The sequence below is a fragment of the Mirounga leonina genome, unplaced genomic scaffold, assembly GCF_011800145.1.
Source record: "Mirounga leonina isolate KUSES-001 unplaced genomic scaffold, KU_Mleo_1.0 Mir_200, whole genome shotgun sequence".
In the NCBI taxonomy this organism is placed as follows: Eukaryota; Metazoa; Chordata; class Mammalia; order Carnivora; family Phocidae; genus Mirounga; species Mirounga leonina.
In genome coordinates, this window is record NW_023270503.1 from 2,618,445 (window position 1) to 2,637,810 (window position 19,366).

Sequence of the window (19,366 nt, forward strand, 5' to 3'; positions counted from 1 at the left end):
GCTTCTGTGAGTAGGAGAAGCGGTATTTGGGGAGCTGTCAGGGTGCTAAAACCACACGTGCAGGACATATGTACTTAGAAAAGATGCAGCAGCCAGAAGAAGAACTCATTCTGCATTTCATCAAACACACTTTACTGATTTTGGATTGAAGAGCGGTCTGTCCTACCCGGGCCTCACAAGCCCTCTCTGAAGGTAATGATAAGGCCAGTGTAAGCCTAGAGCTGTGTGTGGCCCTCTCAGCCTGCACAGGGAAATAGCCAGCCTCCCCGAGAGCTTCCCACAGAAGGAAGAGGAAAGCAGAGCCGAGACGAAGGGAGAAGGACAGAAGCCCTGACAGAATGATTTGGACTTCTGTGTTCAGCTGTACCCAATGAAAAAGCTGCCTCTAAATCCTGAACTCATACGTCTTTTATACTTTAAAAACATCCCCAAAAAGCAAACTTGGGCTGGCTTCCTCTGCGGCAAATTCCTTCCTTGCTGGAGGCAGGGCTTGTGTCTTCCTTTCCTTCGTAGGTTTCCCAGGCTGTCCACTTCTTCTGATACTGGGAATCCTTGCTGCTTTTGGAGTTCCTTGCCCCGTGTGTGGCTCAATTGCAAACAGGAGTTTCACACGCTGAGCTGTTGCACGTGATTGTATTACGGCCTCTAAAATGCATGTCCAGGGGTGCCTGGGTGGCTCAGTGGTTAAGCGTCTGCCTTCGGCTCAGGTCATGATCCCAGGGTCCTGGGATTGAGCCCCACATCGGGCTCCCTGCTCCGCGGGAAGTCTGCTTCTCCCTCTCCCATTCTCCCTGCTTACGTTCCCTCTTCTCGCTGTGTCTCTCTCTGTCAAATAAATAAATTAGATCTCTAAAAAAAATAATAATAATAAAATAAAATGCATGTCCAGAAGGTCCTCTGAGAAGCCATTCCTTGAGCCCATTGTGGCCGAGTCTGAGGGTACACTATTCCAGCTGCGGCTTGCATCCCCTCCTGGGGCAGGCCAGGTCAGTGTGTGTTTTCTCTGCTGGATCGCTTCACTTGTATCTACAAAGGTTTGTGAGCAAAGGAGCTTTTATACTTGTGATTTCTGCCACCTGGGCACAGGATTTTAATCACCAGAAAGTCTGGTCTTCGAACAATAGCTGGCATTGCTATCAGATCCAAAAATTCCTAACTTGGGAAATGTTACCGAAAAAGCAGGAAACGATCGAAAGACAAGGTGGAATGGAAATGGGTCGCACTGAGCAGCTCCTCTCAATCCCATTCTGCCCCAAGAGGATGCCTCACTCAGCAACCTTCCCTCCTGGTTTCCTGCCATCCTGCTTTCTCATTCTAGGATTCAGGCCCCCGAAACAGCTGTGGTGGTGTGAGGAAGCCCTGTATTTTCCAACCAGCAGGCAGCAGTGAGGCCCGCCTCTGCTGTCTCACTCTGTGTGCATGCTCTCTGGGTATCCGCTCCCTCATCTGCAAAGTGATGATGATGGCACCTACTTCCATGGTTCTGGGGAAGATTCAATGACATAACAGGTGTAAAAAACTACACAAGTATTAGGTTTATTTCCAGGGCTCAGGACTACCCAAGCAAATGCATGCCTGCCATCTCTGCATAGACACACAGAGACATGTATATATAATGTCCCCTTGACCATACCTTTCCCTCTCAGCATGACCACGAGGCCTGCCCACTCTCTGACGCTTCCTACCCTAAGCCACCCCCTGAGCGAATCCTCGTCCACTCATTCCACTTCCCCGTCCCCCCAAGAATTCTCTTCTTCATTTCTAATATTCACCTCCTCAAAACCAGCATACAAGCAAGAGTCTCTTGAGCGCTGCTTACTACCATCCCACCCAACTTCAGATTTCCTAAGATTATGACAAACCAAGTTCTAACAAAATTAAAAGGATAAAAAGGAATAAAATATCAAATGTCCACTTACAACCAAAGGAGTGAAATTTCAAAATAAAATGTTCAACACAGCTACTCATAGTGTGCAAACCTTTGTTGTCTCCCATGGCCTCGTTCAAATGCCACTTCTTCCCCTTCCCTCCCAATACCCTCTCCTATAAACACGCGGCACACAGTGGAATCCATTCATCTGGGTGCCTCTGATCCTTTATGCATACTTAACATTTATAATAATTTTTTTGTGAATGTGTCTTTTGGTTGGACCATGACATTCTTTTTTTTTTTTTTAAAGATTTTATTTATTTATTTGAGAGAGAGAATGAGGTAGAGAGCATGAGAGGGGGGAGGGTCAGAGGGGGAAGCAGACCCCCCGCTGAGCAGGGAGCCCGATGCGGGACTCGATCCCGGGACTCTGGGATCATGACCTGAGCCGAAGGCAGTCGCTTAACCGACTGAGCCACCCAGGTGCCCGGACCATGACATTCTTAAAAGGCACGGACCGTATCTCATTCATTGTGATTTACTGGCACCAAGGGCAGCACCTAGAATAATACAGTAGGTGCTCAATACATGTTTATTAAGTTGAATTTTAAAATCAATCACGGTACACACACACATGCTCCATCTTTACTCTCAGGATAGTCAGGCAACAAACATGTTAGCCACAGTAGTTATGGCCATACCAGCATTTCAACTGAAGACCTTCTTTCAAGCAACATAATTCAGTTTTGCAATCCTCCCATACTGAAAAATATACCGGGTTAATTAACCTAGGAAATGAGACAGGTTTTAACTTACCATGCTATCAAATTTTGTAAAACTGTAGCTAGAGTAGTAAATTACTTATACACACACACACATATATATACTTCACAAATAAACATATATGTGTATATATGTATATATAAAATTGCATCTACCTCAGAACCTTCCATATATTCCTCTCCTTTCAAGAAAGGCATTTTTCTTTTTTTTAAAGATTTTATTTATTTGACAGACAGACAGAGAGGGAACAAAAGCAGGGGGAGTGGGAGAGAAGAAAAGCAGGCTTCCTGCGGAGCAGGGAGCCTGACACAGGGCCTGATCCCAGGACCCTGGGACCATGACCTGAGCCGAAGGCAGACGCTTAATGACTGAGCCACCCAGGCGCCCCAAGAAAGGCATTTTTCTATGATTGTCTTTGAATAAAAAAACTATATTTTTAGATTATTTCAGATATCTGTAAACACTAGATTACAATTTTTCCTTCTGAAATAATTGTTAAATCACTGTCTTTTGCCCATGCTGCTCAGGAACTAAAACAAATTTTAATATCCACTTTACTCAATCAATAAACACCATACTAGAGATGCAGGGATAAAAAATGTAATTCCTGCTCTCAAGGAGTTTATCCCTAATAAGGCAAATAGAATAATAAACAGTAAAAACACTGAGACATGATAATGATATGTTCAGAATGTTGTGGGAGCCCAGAGAGCCCACTGCCAACACCAGCTTTGTCTGTTTGTTCGTCTGGTAGGAAGAGAGAAAGAGGAGGAAGGAAGGCCCACAAATTCATCCTGAAGAAGATCACAACTTTACACGCTACCATTTAGGCCAGAATGTTTTAAAATAAGAGCAGTAAGAGTAGTGAGTACTTTAAAAATGCTATTTTTCAAATCTATATTCTATCACAAATTCTCACTTCCCAGCCACGCAGGCCTTCGGTGTCTTCACTGTCACTGACTGAAGACAACCTGTATCTGAATCGTTACTCTGAATTCCTGTGGCAGTTATAGTCTCAACTGCATTAGTCAGCATTTCATTAATTCATTTCTTCTATCATTCAACAAATATTTATTTCTTTATTTTTAAAAGATTTTATTTGAGAGAGAGAGAGCACAAGCAGGGGGAGGAGCAGAGGGAGAGGGAGAAGCAGAATCCCTGTTGAGCAAGGAACCCGATGTAGGGCTCGATCCCAGGACTCTGGGACCATGACCTGAGCTGAAGGCAGACGCTGAACCGCCTGAGCCACTCAGGTGCCCCATCAGCAAATATTTATTGAACATCTTCCGTGTACCAGATATTCCTCTAAGCACTGAAAACCCAATGGCAGATGAGACAGACATGGTCCTTCTCCCTGTCCTCAAGGAACTTACTCCGAGAAGTGGCAGGTGGGGAGAGATACTAGAAAAACAACTAACTAAAGAAAGAAAGTAGAAAATTTCAGAGAGGGACAGGTGTGTTGGAGGAATTAAGCAGGGTGGTGGGAGAAAGGGAGATGGTGGTCATAGAAGAAAGAACATATGCACTGGGACCTGCAGGATGAGGAAGAGTCAGGCTTTTTAGATCTGGAGTAAGAGAATTCCAAGTAGAGAGAATAGCAAATAAAAGATCCTGATGCAGAAAAAGACCTCGGTGTTTTGAAGGACCAAAAATAAGGCAGTGGATGGCAGGGTTATCAGAGTGGGAAGTGCTAGTAATTTGGAGAAGCAGGCAGGCACTGGAGCCTGGGGTGGCCTCAAAGGCCTGGTGAAATCACGGGATTTTGTTCAAAGTGCGAAGAGAAGCCACTGAAGGATTTTAAACAAGGGACTGGCAAATGGTTTGCATGTGTAAAAGACCGCCCTGGTGGCTATGTGGTGGGGACCGTAGAGACGCAGGAATGAAAAAAGAGACTGCTGGGAAGGGATGCCGAGCTCTAGGTGAGAAACAGGCCAGGTCTAGAGGAGGCCGCCAGCGGTGCTGGGAAGAAGTGGAGTGACTGGGATTTCTAGGAAAATCTGAAGTCCCTGCGGGACTGGATGTGGATAATGAGGGAAAGGAAAGAATCAAGGATTACGCCTCGGGCTCTGAGCGCAGCACGGAGTCTGCCCGTCCCTCCCCCTTTGCTCCTACCACCTGCTTGTGCACGCGCGCTTTCTCTCATACAAATAAATAAAATCTTTTTTTTAAATGTATATAAATTAGGATAGAGAATGCCACTGAATTTGACAACAGGGACGTTGCTGATGACCTTGACAAGAGCAGGTGCAGTGGAGTTGAGGGGATGAAAGTGGAGACGAGTACAGAGCGGGGGCCAGAACACAAAATATTTACTATCGGCTCTTAGCAGGAAAAGTCTGTTGACCCCTGGGGTAGATTATTGTTTCAAAAAGTGTTTGCTATGAGAAGACAAGAAAAATGGGGCAACAAATGCAATGAAGGGAAGACATTTTGAAGATGAGCGATGCTTGCATGGGCCAAGTGTGGGAATGATTCAACAGAAGAGAAGTTGATTCGGGAGGTTTGGGGGCTGGTAATGGGACAATTAGAGACTAACTTTTTTACAATGTTCTTATATTATTTAGTGTATAAGTATTAGCTCTTGGGGTGCCTGGGTGGCTCTGTTGGTTGGGCGTCCAACTCTTGGTTTTGGCTCAGGTCATGATCTCACGGTCATGGGACTGAGCCCCGAGTCAGGCTCTGCACTGAGCTGAGTGTGGAGCCTGCTTGGGATTCTCTCTCTTCTCCCTCCGCCCCTTCCTCCCGACTCACGTGCTCTCTCTCTGTCTCAAAAGAAATGTATTAGCTCTCAAACAGGGCTGTAAATGTCCTTTAGAGTGTAGACCAAGGACACGGCTGGCATTCTTATATCCCCTATAGGTTCAGGCAATCACCCATGCTGGTTGCCAGAAGGACAGGTCCAGTTTATGATTACTGTCTCGGTATCAGCATTAATAGCTCCTTCTCACTCTGAAAAGTGACTCTGGTGATTGATCATCTATATGTCACATCACCTACAGCGTCTAACCAAAGCTAGAGCAGAGCTGGAACTTGACAAAAACTTGCCAACTGACTAAAACTGTCACGGGGCACTTCTGAGAAGAGCAGCCGTGCTGAGACCACTACTCTGAGCGAGGGGTGCTGACATCCCTGCCTTTCCCTAACCTCAGACACACCTACCAGCAGTGGTTCAAAAACACAGTGCCATGCTTTCTGTAACTGTTATCTATTTAGCAAATACGGAGTCTCATGCCCATGATGCTGCAAGGGGTCAATAAATTCTAAACCCTTCAGAGTCTTCTAAAAAATGACAGGTCATGGTGTAAAAAAGCACTACCTGAAAGGCAACCGCCCACCAGAAAGGTCTGACTTTTTGGGGCACACCTTGCACAGAATTCTGTGATATCGATCATGTCATGCACAGTGATGCTCTAATGGGATTACAAGAACCATCTTCTAGGGCGCCTGGTGGCTCAGTCGTTAAGCGTCTGCCTTCGGCTCAGGTCGTGATCCCAGGGTCCTGGGATCGAGTCCCGCATCGGGCTCCCTGCTCAGCAGGAAGCCTGCCTCTCCCTCTCCCACTCCCCCTGCTTGTGTTCCCTCTCTCGCTGTGTCTCTGTCAAATAAATAAATAAAATCTTTAAAAAAAAAAAAAAAAAGAACCATCTTCTAGCCAAGTACCCTAAGACACATGACATTAAAGGCAAAAAGCTAAGAAAGGCAAAAAGGACCAAGTTCTACACTTAGATGTAAGGTCTGAAGACGTGTGTACGATCCCTACTCAGAGAGTTTCTACCCGAAGTTGTTCTTCTCAATCTGGCATCCTACCAGAACCATCTCTGCTGAAGGTACCACATTTTTCTTCCAGCAAACAAATAAGACTCACACAATCTTACATTTCAGTCTTAAAGAAAGATAAACTGTTTGCCAGATTTTTTTTTTTTCCCGACTGGAATACTTTTGCTTGTTGTAACAATGTACGAAGTTGAGGAAATTTAATACGATTCATTTTCCAGAGTCAACAGGGTTCTCCTGAAGCTCATCCCATTAAGCAGGGCCATTCTCAACACACACCCTAATGTTTGATATCTAATCTCTCATAATCAATCACACAGGAAGAAGAGCGCTTTGTCATTTGGAAGAATCATTAAAGACTTACAAAAGGTGAAGCTTTTATTTTTAAGTAATACTAAAATACTCTTACTACCTGGCTAATCAGAAAATGTACTGAAAGAAAGATTCTGGCACTGTCCCTAGATATTCTTTAAAATAAAATGTGGCTACTTTCCCATTCCAAGCTGTATGTGGATTAAAAACAGAACTAATCACCCAAAAAATGTCTGCTTTCAATCTACCCTTACCGGAATTTCTAAACTGAGCATAGGAGCATGGCTACAGCCTGCATTCGAGGGTGTTATTAAGCAGCAGTTACCACAGTGGTCCTCTTTAGAAACTCTAATTCTACCATGGGGAGAGGCAAAGCATCCCACTGAGCTAGCTTAGAAGACTGAGCAGAACCAATTAGGCTATCTCTGTATTTTTGTGCATCATTAACTGTAACCATTATTCTTCATTTTCCTTGCCTCCCGAAGTAGATGCTGATCAGACTACCGAAGCCATGTTAGGTCATGTGCACAGAAGATAAGCAGCATGGAACCTGGCACCACAGACTCCACTGCTTTTTTCTTTCATCTTTTAAAAAAAATTTTTTTTTCCCAGAACTGTCATTTGCCACCTGTGTAGACAGAGGAGATCTGAGCCAATGGAAATGCCTTGAGAAATTAATATCCCCTTTGGCTCTTAGATGCATGTAATTTTATAGTTTGCTCTATTAGAGAATTATATCGCTTTTATCCTGTGAGTCCACAGGCAGCCTCTAAGAGATCTGAAACCGAGATCCCATTTGTCACCACTGCAGGAAGGAGGAAAAGGTTAATCATTTTCAGAAGAACTGGTATGGCTTTATGTTCCTTGAAAAAATATGGTGCTAATATTCAAGGTTTCTGGGAAGAAAGCTGTATTTTCCCACTATTCTGCTATCATTTCTGTGGTCCAACTTTATATTTGTCTGCCAGTTCCTTTCCTATTGTTTGGAAAAGCAATGCATCATATTAGTAAAAAGCAAGGGTTTTTGAACCAGCAGACTGGGATTTGAGTGTCAGCCTTGCCACTTACTGTGTGATCTCTATCAAGCCACTTTCCTTCTAGGAGGCACAAGCTCACCATTTCTAGAACAGGGGCTCCTACCTCAAAGACATTTTGGTAGGAAGGAATACAGGGCTTATTTGTGAACACCTTTGGAACTGCTTACCCAGTTCCTTCCTTCTGGGAGTCTTCAGAAGAGAGTCTACTGTCTCAGAAGCAGGCCTGGTCCAAGGTGGGCCAAATAGTTTTCTTGTGACTTTCCAGAATAAATTGGCAAAGAGTGTTCATCTCTCTCTGGTGGGAGCCCCAAGATGCGAAGCTAAGTTAGAGAGCAGCAAGTTCCCCAGTAAGGGAAGGAGGCTGGTCTCCAGGTAGGGATGATGCAGCCAACACAGGCACAGAGACAGACATAGAAAAATCCTGAGCATCATTCCAGCCCCGGGCTTGAACTGTTTGACAAGCTTAGCTGAGACACTACTCTTCCACGGTCTGACTTCAACTTCTTCAAAACAAGGCACAAGTGCCCTTCAGATAGTCCCCCTTTTGGCCTAAGCCCACTTGAACTGGGATTTTGTCTTCTGCATCCAAGAGTCCTGACAGAGGCCTCAGCTCATAAAAGGGGCTCACTAAATGGCCATTATTAATATTATTCCCATATCTCCCAGATGGAGTATGATATTTCAAATGTGACTATCCCTTCAACAGCCAAAAGTTGTCGACCCATCCTTTAGAGTTTGCAAGTAAGCTGGTTAAGTTCAACACCTGCAGGCATATGCAGAAGAATGGCTCATGGATCAGGGAAACTGTACCTTTGAAGTATGTTGAAAATGAGACATTCTCCAGGGGAAAAAAAAGTTTCAATCTTTTGTTCACTTCCTCAATAAAAAGTAAGCCTATTATATGTACTATGCTAGATACTGAGAAGAAAAGATCACTAGATGGGGACCCGTGTCTAAAGAGCTTTTAAACACGTAAGAAATAGAAATAACTGTAAGATAATGATACAAAGAGGGTACGAGCAAAGAATGCCAGAATCATTTGGAAAGCAAGGGACATCTACCGGAGGTAGACAGCTGGGGATAAGTAGCCTTTATTTATGGAATGTCCCTTGTTTTGATACTGCCTGCTACCCTTGGCATCGCCAAGAGCTGTTGCTATGGAAACAAGGCATCCGCAGCTGGAGGAGAGGTGCTTGAAGAAGCCACAGCAATAATAACAATGCAGCCCAGTCCCGACAACAGTGCTAAACAGTGGCAGAGGCTACAGGAGTCTCACGGCTATGGATGGCTGCAGGTGTGCAGTTTCCCTGTATCCTAGAACATACCAGGTACCTTCCAGGTCTGGCAGAAATTGTCAAATGGCAGATGGGCACCCATGAGATGAGATGAGAATCACTGGTATTAACACTAACTCCTCCACTGCCCATTCAGAAACCTTAAGTATAAAGGGATTTTATTTAAAGCACAGATTTCTTTCCAGGTTTGTGAACCAAAAGAATGTAAAAGGCAAAAGGAGTAACTCTCACCTTATTTGTTAAAATGCTCCGTTCCACCTAAGTCACTTTTATTTATGATTTCTGCAAACCACATCCACTGAAAACATGAACCAAAGAGTTCATTTTTATTGTTTTTAGGAGACAAGCCAGAAGTTAAAATCACAAGACAAGAATGGGATACAAATTCAGCAGTGCCCAAACAAGACTAAATATTGACATTTTAAAGTTCTGCTTATATCTGTTATCACTGTAACTTAAAATACGTTAGCCCTGAAATAGCTGGGAGTGGCGAACGCATCTGAGCACAGCTCCCTCTGCAGAAATGTAACCCTGGGGGATGAGCACATTGAAAGCAACAAACCCAAATGGCAATGAGAAGGAAGTGTTTAAACAAACATCTCAGCCAAATATAAGGTACAGAAATTCAGTATTTTTGGAGATGGGACACGCTTCAAGGAACCATTTGTCCAAGTTTAACAAAGCACTGCTTCCCACAAACAGCTCGGACTTCCTGGTTGCCAAGTTAAATTTGAATCCCCCATATTTTACTACTTCTTATTTTAGTCACTTAGAAACTTTCAACTAGATCATGAGTCTTCACTCAGAAGAAAACGACCTTTTGTGCTGACATTTGGATGGTCCTTCAGCTGATTTTTGGAGATACCTTCTGCACCAAATGCCCTTTAGGCCACAGACTCCCCCCTCCCCCCTGGGGTTTCATCTGAATGATCTTCTCTTCCTATTTCACTGAACTCTCTCCAATACCCCAGGTGTACACAGACCACACAGCTCTCTCTGCTTATCCTTGAGCTCTTCTTTCAGCCTCGTTTCCTCATCATGCTGAGACGGACCCCGAGGGTTAACCAGGCCACAGTCACTGGCATTGCTAGGATTCCTTGGTGAACCACTTAACCTTTCAGGCTCCGAAGGAGAAAAAGGTGGCTCCCAAATCTGCTTTTAAACTATGTCACTGTTTCAAAAGAGAATTTGGGATGGACAAGTACACAGCATCCTGGGAATCAGAAAATCTGGATCTGTGATTCACTTGAGTGTGATTTGGGGCAAGTCATGGAACCCACCTGAGCCTGTTTCTTCATCTGAAAAATGGGGGAGAATAACACCTATATGGCTGATTCACACCTTTGTGAAGATGAAGTAATATGTGCAACAATATTTTGTAGAAGGTAAGATGAACATATTTATGTTGTAGTAAAACACTAACATTATAGATCCAGACAGATGACTCCAAACTTACCTTCTGTCAAAGCAACTCACATGTCTTTGCTTACAGTGAATCAATCAAGAAAGACTTATTAGTCTTATAACAGTTCATTCTTAATTCTAGAGATGAGGGCTGACAAATGTACTGGAACCTGGGGTGCCTGGGTGGCTCAGTCAGTTAAGCCTCTGCCTTCAGCTCAGGTCATGATTTCAGGGTCCTGGGATCAAGGCCCACATCAGGCTCCCTGCTCAATGGGGAGTCTGCTTCTCCCTCTCCCTCTGCCCCTTCCCCTACTTGTTCTCTCTCTCTCCCTCTCTCCCCCCGCCAAATAAGTAAGTAAAATCTTTTTAAAAAATGTACTGGAACCTGACCACAAGATGCTATTCCAGTCACCAGAAATCTCCAAAGATCAGAATCTCCAAGTATTCAATGAAAAAAAAAAGAGTGTAGCACTTGGCCTACCATAAATTATATTACCGTATGAGTAACAGTTGGCTAGCTGTCCCTACTGTTCTTATGAGACTGAGAACAAGAACAGTTCAGAAGTATGACAAGGAGACAAAGGTGAGTAATTAGGTCTGAGATGGGGTAAAGACCCCTTAGAGTTCACCTCTTCTTCTGCTTTATAAAAGGCAGTATTTGGGCGCCTGGGTGGCTCAGTCGGTTAAGCGACTGCCTTCGGCTCGGGTCATGATCCTGGAGTCCCGGGATCGAGTCCCGCATCGGGCTCCCTGCTCGGCGGGGAGTCTGCTTCTCCCTCTGACCCTCCTCCCTCTCATGCTCTCTGTCTCTCATTCTCTCTGTCTCAAATAAATAAATAAAATCTTTAAAAATAAAATAAAATAAAATAAAAGGCAGTATTTGGATCATCAAATTTACCGGTCAGTAAGTACAACTCCAGAAGAAGTGTCCCCCTTCTGGCTGGAGGCCACAATGAGAGTAGCACTAATACGGTTTGCCTAACATCCATATTCTAGGTATCACATACAACACCTAAAGATGAACACAGCATCTGTTCAGAGTTTACAATACAACATGGAAACAAGAGTCAGAAATCCTGGTATGTGATCCAATACTACATGAAGGATGGTAAGTTTCTTACATGTTTTAGAGCTTTAATCTAGATGACTGTAGAGCACCAAACCAAAGCAGACTAAAAAAAGCATTATCTTTAGTTTCACAAAATTAATCTCCGTCTAGAGGAGACCTCAGAGACCAAATTACAGGAAAGGAAATTTTATAGCTGTATTACAGACTCACAGGGATTTATAAATGGAAAGGATGACAGAGCAACCACACCACTGAACTCATTCTGTTCTAAACTCTGTATTTCCATGGACAAAAAAAGGAAGAGGAAAAAGGAGGTCAGGTTATTACATGAAGACAGAGTTTCAAATTTCCATCCATTGTTTAAATGTATCTGAATGACTTAGTATGTTAAGGACCTGAAACCCAGAAAGCTTTGCCCTGTCAGCAATTTTTCTAATGTGCAACCTCAAACTAAGGTGGAATTTTCCTTTCAAAATCACTAACTACTAGCAGTCAAAAGCAAGAGTAACCTCAGTAATAGCCAGAGCAGTTACAGTAGTGACGAATAGCATTTTCCTCTTTAGATGCAGAGACTCTAGTTTAAACTTGTGACTGCCTTTAACATGGAAACAAGCAGATGGCAAAAGTTATGCTTGACCTTCTTGCTTGGCTCCTGAAGAGTGCCAATTTATATGGAGATGGCTCAGAAGAAGAATAAACTTCAGTGTTCCTTCTTGGCACACTATTTTCCTAAAACCATTTTCAGTAGTCATGTTGCACGCAAGTGGGACTGGATGTGTTTCTAAGGTCAGGGAGGAAAGAGTCCGACTGCTGGACTTGCTAGCTAAAAGAAAGAATCCGCGTGGTTTTCCTGGTTGGAGGGGGCAGCATTACCGTTAGTAGGTACTGAACACAAAAACTTATATGACTTTACAGCTAATCTGAAACACACAGTCTCTATGGATTAAATGAAGATAAAATAGGAACGTATGCTTGTCTAGTGGAAAAATAAATCTATTAAAGTTCAGAACAATGTGGGAAAAAATGTGCCCAAAGAAATTAAATATTGAAATGATTAAAAATTACCGTATGATCCAGCAATTCAATGCCTACGTATATACTAAAAGGAACTGAGAGGAGGGACTCAAAGAGATATTTGTATGTCAATGTTCACTGCAGCATTGTTCACGACACCCAAAAGGTGGAAATGACCCGAGTGCCCACGAACAGATGAACAGACACACAAAATGTGGTATATGACACAGCGGAATATTATTCAGTCATAAAAAAGGAATGAAGTTTTTGAATATGAATGCAAATCCCAGATTAAAATGCCAGAACTCAGGAATACATTAAAAGGACAATATATAGTGATGCAGCAGGTAGGGTTAAATATTAAAAAACAAAACCAAGGGGCACCTGGGTAGCTTAGTAATTGGACGTCTGCCTTCGGCTCAGGTCATGATCCCAGAGTCCCCGATGGAGCCCCGTGTCAGGCTCCCTGCTCATCTGCTTCTCCCTCTCCCTCTGCCACCCCCCATGCTCTCTCTTTCACTTTCTCGCACTCTCTCAAATAAATAAAATCTTAAAAAAAAGCAAAACAAAAAGCTAAGCTAATTGATGAGATGGAAAAGCCATATGACTACCAGTAGAAGCTGAAAAGTCATGTGAAAAATTTCTGTATCTGTTTTCTGGCAAACATGCTTAGTGAACCAAGGTCACAGGTCTAACTCCTTAACAGCCACAGAATCCGGAAACAAGTAAACGTCACAATTCGAGTCTCTTTGCTTAGTTTGTCGGCATTATCCTCAATGCCTAGAATAGTGCCCAACGCACAGAAGGCACTCACTCAATATTTACTGAGTGAGTGAATGAACAAATATACTAATCAGAGTCACTGTCATAAAAATCAAGAACAAATTGCCTTGGTGGGGGGTGCCGCCTGGGTGGCTCAGTCGGTTAAGCCTCTGCCTTCAGCTCAGGTCATGATCCAAGGATCCTGGGATCGAGTCCCGCATCGGGCTCCCTACTGAGTGCTTCCCCTGCTTGTGTGCTACCCCCTTCTTGTGCTCGCTTGCTGCCTCTTTCTCTGACAAATAAATAAATAAAATCTTAAAAAAAAAAAAAATTGCCTGAGATCCCTACTTATTTAACTCAGAAAGAGCGTTTCTAAAACTTTTTATCTCAGGGTCCCTTCATTTCCTTGGAAATTACTGAGGGCCCCAAAGAGATTTTGTTTTTGTGGACTGTACCTATTGATATATACCATACTGGAAATTAATCCTGAGAAGTTTAAAAACCATTCATCTATGTGCTCTCTCTCATTCTCTCTCTCTCTCTCTCTCTCAAATAAATAAATAAATAAATAAATAAATAAATAAAAAGGGGCGCCTGTGTGGCTCAGTTGGTTAAAAACCATTTATCTATTAATCCATTTAAAAATAACAATAAGCTCATTACGTGTTAACATAAATAACATATTTTTATGAAAAATAACCCTGGCGCCTGGGTGGCTCAGTTGGTTAAGCGACTGCCTTCAGCTCAGGTCATGATCCTGGAGTCCCGGGATCGAGTCCCATATCAGGCTCCTTGCTCAGCAGGGGGTCTGCTTCTCCCTCTGACCCTCCCCCTCTCATGTGCTCTCTCTCTCTCATTCTCTCTCTCAAATAAATAAATAAAATCTAAAAAAAAAAAAATAACCCTATGGGGCACCTGGGTGGCTCAGACGGTTAAGCGTCTGCCTTCGGCTCAAGTCATGATCCCAGAGTCCTGGGATCGAGCCCCGCATCAGGCTCCCTGCTCGGCAGGAGGCCTGCTTCTCCCTCTCCCACCCCTCACCCCCGCTTGTGTTCTCTCTCTCTATCAAATAAATAAATAAAATCTTAAATAAAACCCACAAAACTCTATTCCCCCCCAAACAAAACAAATTTCTTGAAAACAGTGTCACTGTTTCTGCGCCTTTGCAATCATCTTCGGTGTCTACTTTAAGAGAGGCCGGCTGGACTCGCGTGTATGTTTCTGTATGGACTCTGCTGTGATATGTTGTTGTGGTTGAAAATATGATGAAAATCTGACTTCATACAGATTAGTAGTTAGAAAAGAAAGAAATATTTTAATACCTTTTTCAGGTGCTTGTTGATAATCCTCCTTGAAACTACATCAAAACCTGAAAACTGGTAGATTCTTAACGATTAGCTGCAACGTGGAATCTAAAATCTTTTTAATGAACTTATCATACCATGCTACTTTAAAAGCCCTTGGTCGCCTCCTATGTGGCAAAGCTGTTCAAGCAGACAGGAAGGAATCAACTAAAATTTCTAACAAATTACTAGTGGCCTAATGCGGGGCTAGTGCATCAGAACAGAACCTTCGGGAGCTGCACACGCACAGCGCTGCACAGCCACTCTTGGGCTCCTTCCCAAGAGCTCTGCTGCGTGCTTGTGAGAAAAACTGCAGCGTGGGAAACTGGGAAGAGCCTCCTCTCATGATGCAGAGACAGTGGAGGACATTAGTGGGCGCTGTAGGAGAGGTTTGAAGCCCTGAGAACCATTGCTCAAAGCCATCTCTCAGAAGCCGTTTTTAGAACCCTGGGTGAGGGGCAAGCCCAGAAAACAGAAGATGCAGGTCTTAAGGACAGGACAAGAGAACAGAGCCTTTTGGCACCTCTGATGGAACAGCAAATACTCTGGACCACGGGGAAGCTGTGCTGTAATTTTCATTCCGACAACAGTGCACTGAGGGACAGTAGGGAGGCTTTCAGAGCAAGTAAACCTACAGCTGCTTTGAAGCAAGGCGAGTAGGAATGGAAACGAGTGGAGCTGATGGAAAAGCCCCAGGACCGTGACCAATGCCTGGACGCACAGCATTAGGATATTCCAGTGGGTGACATCATAATCCACGGCAGCAGATTGGCCATTGGCTAGGCACACTGAGCCCCACCACCCTCAAGGAAGTACGATTCTCTCCTTATAACAGATGAAGAACCTGAGGCTCAGAGAAGCTAAGTAACTTGTCCAAAGTCACACCCAGTGGCAGAGCCAAAATTTAAATTCAAAAGTTTTTTCACTTGACCCAGGCTGCCATCCAACATTACATCAGTGACAACGTCCAATCACCCCAACCCTTGGAGAATTCAAATGAAATACTCAGTCCTTCACTGCACACAGAGGAGAGAGACGACAGCTGTTTGAATTCCTTAGCGGCTGTTTTAAAATCAGAGATTTTTAGAAGACAAGTGGCGAGAGGTTCCAATACGCAGCGGCCAACTCACTCTGCCAAAACGGGCAGTAAACAGGATGAAGCACAGTGCTAAGACCGGCCCAGTCACTACAAGTCCTTGTCTCAACTACAGTCAGCAGCGCTCTACAAGCAGGCCAAAGTGAACACTCACTCAGAGTCAACTTGTCAAATAAAGGCAAACCAACCTTGACCTCTGCACCAGATGTCAGAAATCCTGGTTGAGGAGCCTTGATCAAAACCAGGGGCCCCATTCCCCTACAAAAGGCTGCAGGCAAGGCACAGAGCCCCGAGAACCCTCACAACCTGACTCCAGCACTGCCCCACTGGGTGGTCATAGTGCTTCTTGCACTCCTAGGTCATTCTAAGGTCTTAGCAATTTCTGAAGGTTAGTATCTTCTGTGGACATTTTGAAAAAAATAATTTTAAAAAAAATGTAAAAGAAACAAAAAATGCCTAACCATTCTCGGTCACTAATGGAAAAATTTGAGCATATGCCTTAAAAGCTCAATTGCTTTAGATTTAGTATGTTCCAGCAGGAGGAAGCGAGTGACATGCCCCCTCCCCTTCCTTTTCAAACTATTTATAGTCCCTTTAATAGTAATGCCATTTATTTTCTTCCATCATTGGGCTTTGTTTTCCTCCCAAAGAGAGGATGAGAGAATAAATTTGAAGTAATAGAGGGGAAAAATTCAAACCATCCTGCTAGAGAGCTGACAAATACAAATTCATAGCCCCACATAATGAAGATCAATGTTATGCTGTGAAATCCCACCATTTACCTAGTTCAGGGTCTTGGGGGAGCAGTTATTTTCATTCTAACGCCTGAATTAGATGATAGGCTAATTTTGAGGATGAAAAGCAAAGAACACTTTCTCCTTGGAAGGCAACATGCTTTACTAATTTAGTTAATAAATCTTTATATCTCCATGAATAGAGAAGGCCAAGTATGATTAGTCCCCTTTTCTGAGGAAAACGGAGACATGGAAAATTTAAGAACATGGCCCTGGACAGATACCAAGGACAGGAAGAAATTCTGTTTTCTGGGGCTGGCACTTTGTACCAAAATGAGGATAAGGAAGAGAAAAATAAGTCTTTCATAGTGAGAGCCACATGGCTCTGAACCCATCCTGTTCAACCTTTTCATCTACAATGTGAATGAAGACACAGAAGGCATGCCTGGCAAGTCTGCTAATGATAAAACGGGGAGGTTATCAAGATTCCAAAAGGCCTCAACTGGCTGGGACAATTAAGCAAAACTAGCAAGATGAAATGGGGGTGCGGCGGGGGGGACACACATAAAGTCCGGCACTTGATCTCAAAAGAATCTCTTAGGGACGCCTGGGTGGCTCAATCCTTAAGCGGCTGCCTCCGGCTCAGGTCATGACCCCGGGGTCCTGGGATCAAGCCCCGCGTCGGGCTCCCTGCTCAGCCAGGAGCCTGCTTCTCCCTCTTCCACTCCCCCTGCTTGTGTTCCCTCTCTAGCTGTCTCTCTCTCTGTGTCAAATAAATAAATCTTAAAAAAAAAAAAAAAAAGAATCTCTTAAACAGAGGAGGGAAAAGTTGAAAAGTAGTTCATATGCAAAAAGACCTGGGGCAGATGTTGCAAACTGTTGGCATAGATGTATTTTGTTTGGCCTTAGCAGTATTTGTGAAAGACAATAAGCCAACATCTAAAAATCTGGAGAGTCACATAAAAATCCGGATTTCCGCTTCTCTTGAAAAACTGATAGATCTGGCATCTCCGGGTCTGCATTCAGGCCTGACCACAGCTGGTTTGAACTGGGTTGTGGCTGTCCCCTTTAGACAGGGCATTCATTCGCCCATGGGATACATGTGGATGCACACTGGCCTGCTGAAGCCATTTAGATCACTTTCTTAGCTCTGTGGACATCTGTTTGCAACTCTTGACCTGGGGGTTTCAGAGAACTGCCAACTCGACTGTCAGCAGAAGCCAACAGTGTGACACGGCTGCCAAAAATTGCACCCAAGGTAAGGGGAGAACAGTGTCTAAAACCAGTGGTCCTTAACCTTTGAAGAGTCACACACTCCTTAGAGAATTTAGAAAAATCAATGAGTACTCTCTCAAGAAATAAATCTACTCATACAAAAACGAATAATTAATTTCAGGAATTAATAATAATTTTCAGTCCCCCTGAACCCCAATTCCCACATTAACAGCCCCAGTGCAGAACAAGGAGGTAAGCCGTCCCACTGTGTGTCCACACAGTATGTCTACTCCTGGCCAGGAACCACATTTTTTTTTTTTTTAAAGATTTATTTATTTATTTGAGAGAGCGAGAATGAGAGAGAGTACATGAGAGGGGGGAGGGTTAGAGGGAGAAGCAGGCTCCTCGCTGAGCAGGGAGCCCGATGCGGGACTCGATCCAGGGACTCCAGGATCATGACCTGAGCCGAAGGCAGTCGCTCAACCAACTGAGCCACCCAGGCGCCCCAGGAACCACATTTTAAAAATGATGTTGACAAACTGCAAGGCAACCGGGATGATAAAGGGTCTGGAAATCAGATCATAAAGCTGAAGAAACTAAGAATGGTTAGCCTAGAAAAAGGAACACTAAGAAAGGAACATAATATCCACTTAAAATTTTAGAAACTATAATGAGGAAAAGGGATTAGGCTTACACCCATCCTGCTGGCAGAACTAGAGCAATGAGATGTTACAATGAGATCTATTTTACTATTTCAGTTCAGTCTAAGAAAGAAGTTTCTTACAATTAAAGCTATTCGAAACTGGAATAGACTGAGACTGTCCTGTACATCAACAACATAGTGAGCTGCCCATCACCGTGAGTGTCCAAGCAGAAGTAGGCCAATGAAATGTCAGGGCTGTCATAGAAAGGATTCCTGAACTGGGTGCAAGATTGTACTATGGATACTTAAAACTTCTTACAATCAACTTTTGGTGAGCTGAGCTGGAGATGGCAATTAACAGTTTCTTCCCCTTCCGAATCTTAATCTTACTCTGCTGCAATAGTAACAGTACAGCGAAGCTCCACTACAGAGACAGAAGCCCAGTGGCTGATGCTTTTGGTGTTTCTCAGTGAGCACACTGGGAATTGGTCAAGCTTTGGCCACTCTTGAAACATCACATGCCAACCTTTTCTTTTTCCAACCCGCTCCTCTATTCACCTCTTTCTACCCACAGTCAAGCCGTCTGTTTTAATTCTCGGGAAGCTGCAGAAGGTTCAGAGCATATGAGATCCTGTATTAATCGAATTGACTCATCTTATCCACAAAGTTTGAAACATGTGGGCATTTAATTAAAGCTTTTGCCTGATGACTTCAGCAGAAGAAAATGGGGAGAATTCTGTGCTGTATTAACTTTGTATGAGCATCACAGTCTGGTTAGAAGAGGTCACAGACTAAACCAGTTCAAGTCTGCCATGTAGGAGGTGGTCAACAATCAGAGGCTCTCCAAAATGTGGAACAGAGTGCTAACCAGGCAGCTGGTACTTCAGAAATCTCAAAAATCAAAGAAAGTGCCTTACTGTGTCCTCAATTTCTCAATCACTGCCTCCTCAGAAATAATTTTGTAGTGAGAAGCACCGCTTTTCAAAAATTTTTACTAAAAATATCTTTTAAGACA

At 43.6% G+C, this 19,366-nt stretch overlaps 1 protein-coding gene across 5 annotated transcripts in view; it reads right to left on the reverse strand.

Annotated features, from left to right (window-relative positions):
* VPS53 (VPS53 subunit of GARP complex) overlaps positions 1-19,366 on the reverse strand; it is a 141,018-nt gene that overhangs the window by 105,135 nt on the left and 16,517 nt on the right. The gene's annotated exons all lie outside the window — the stretch shown is intronic.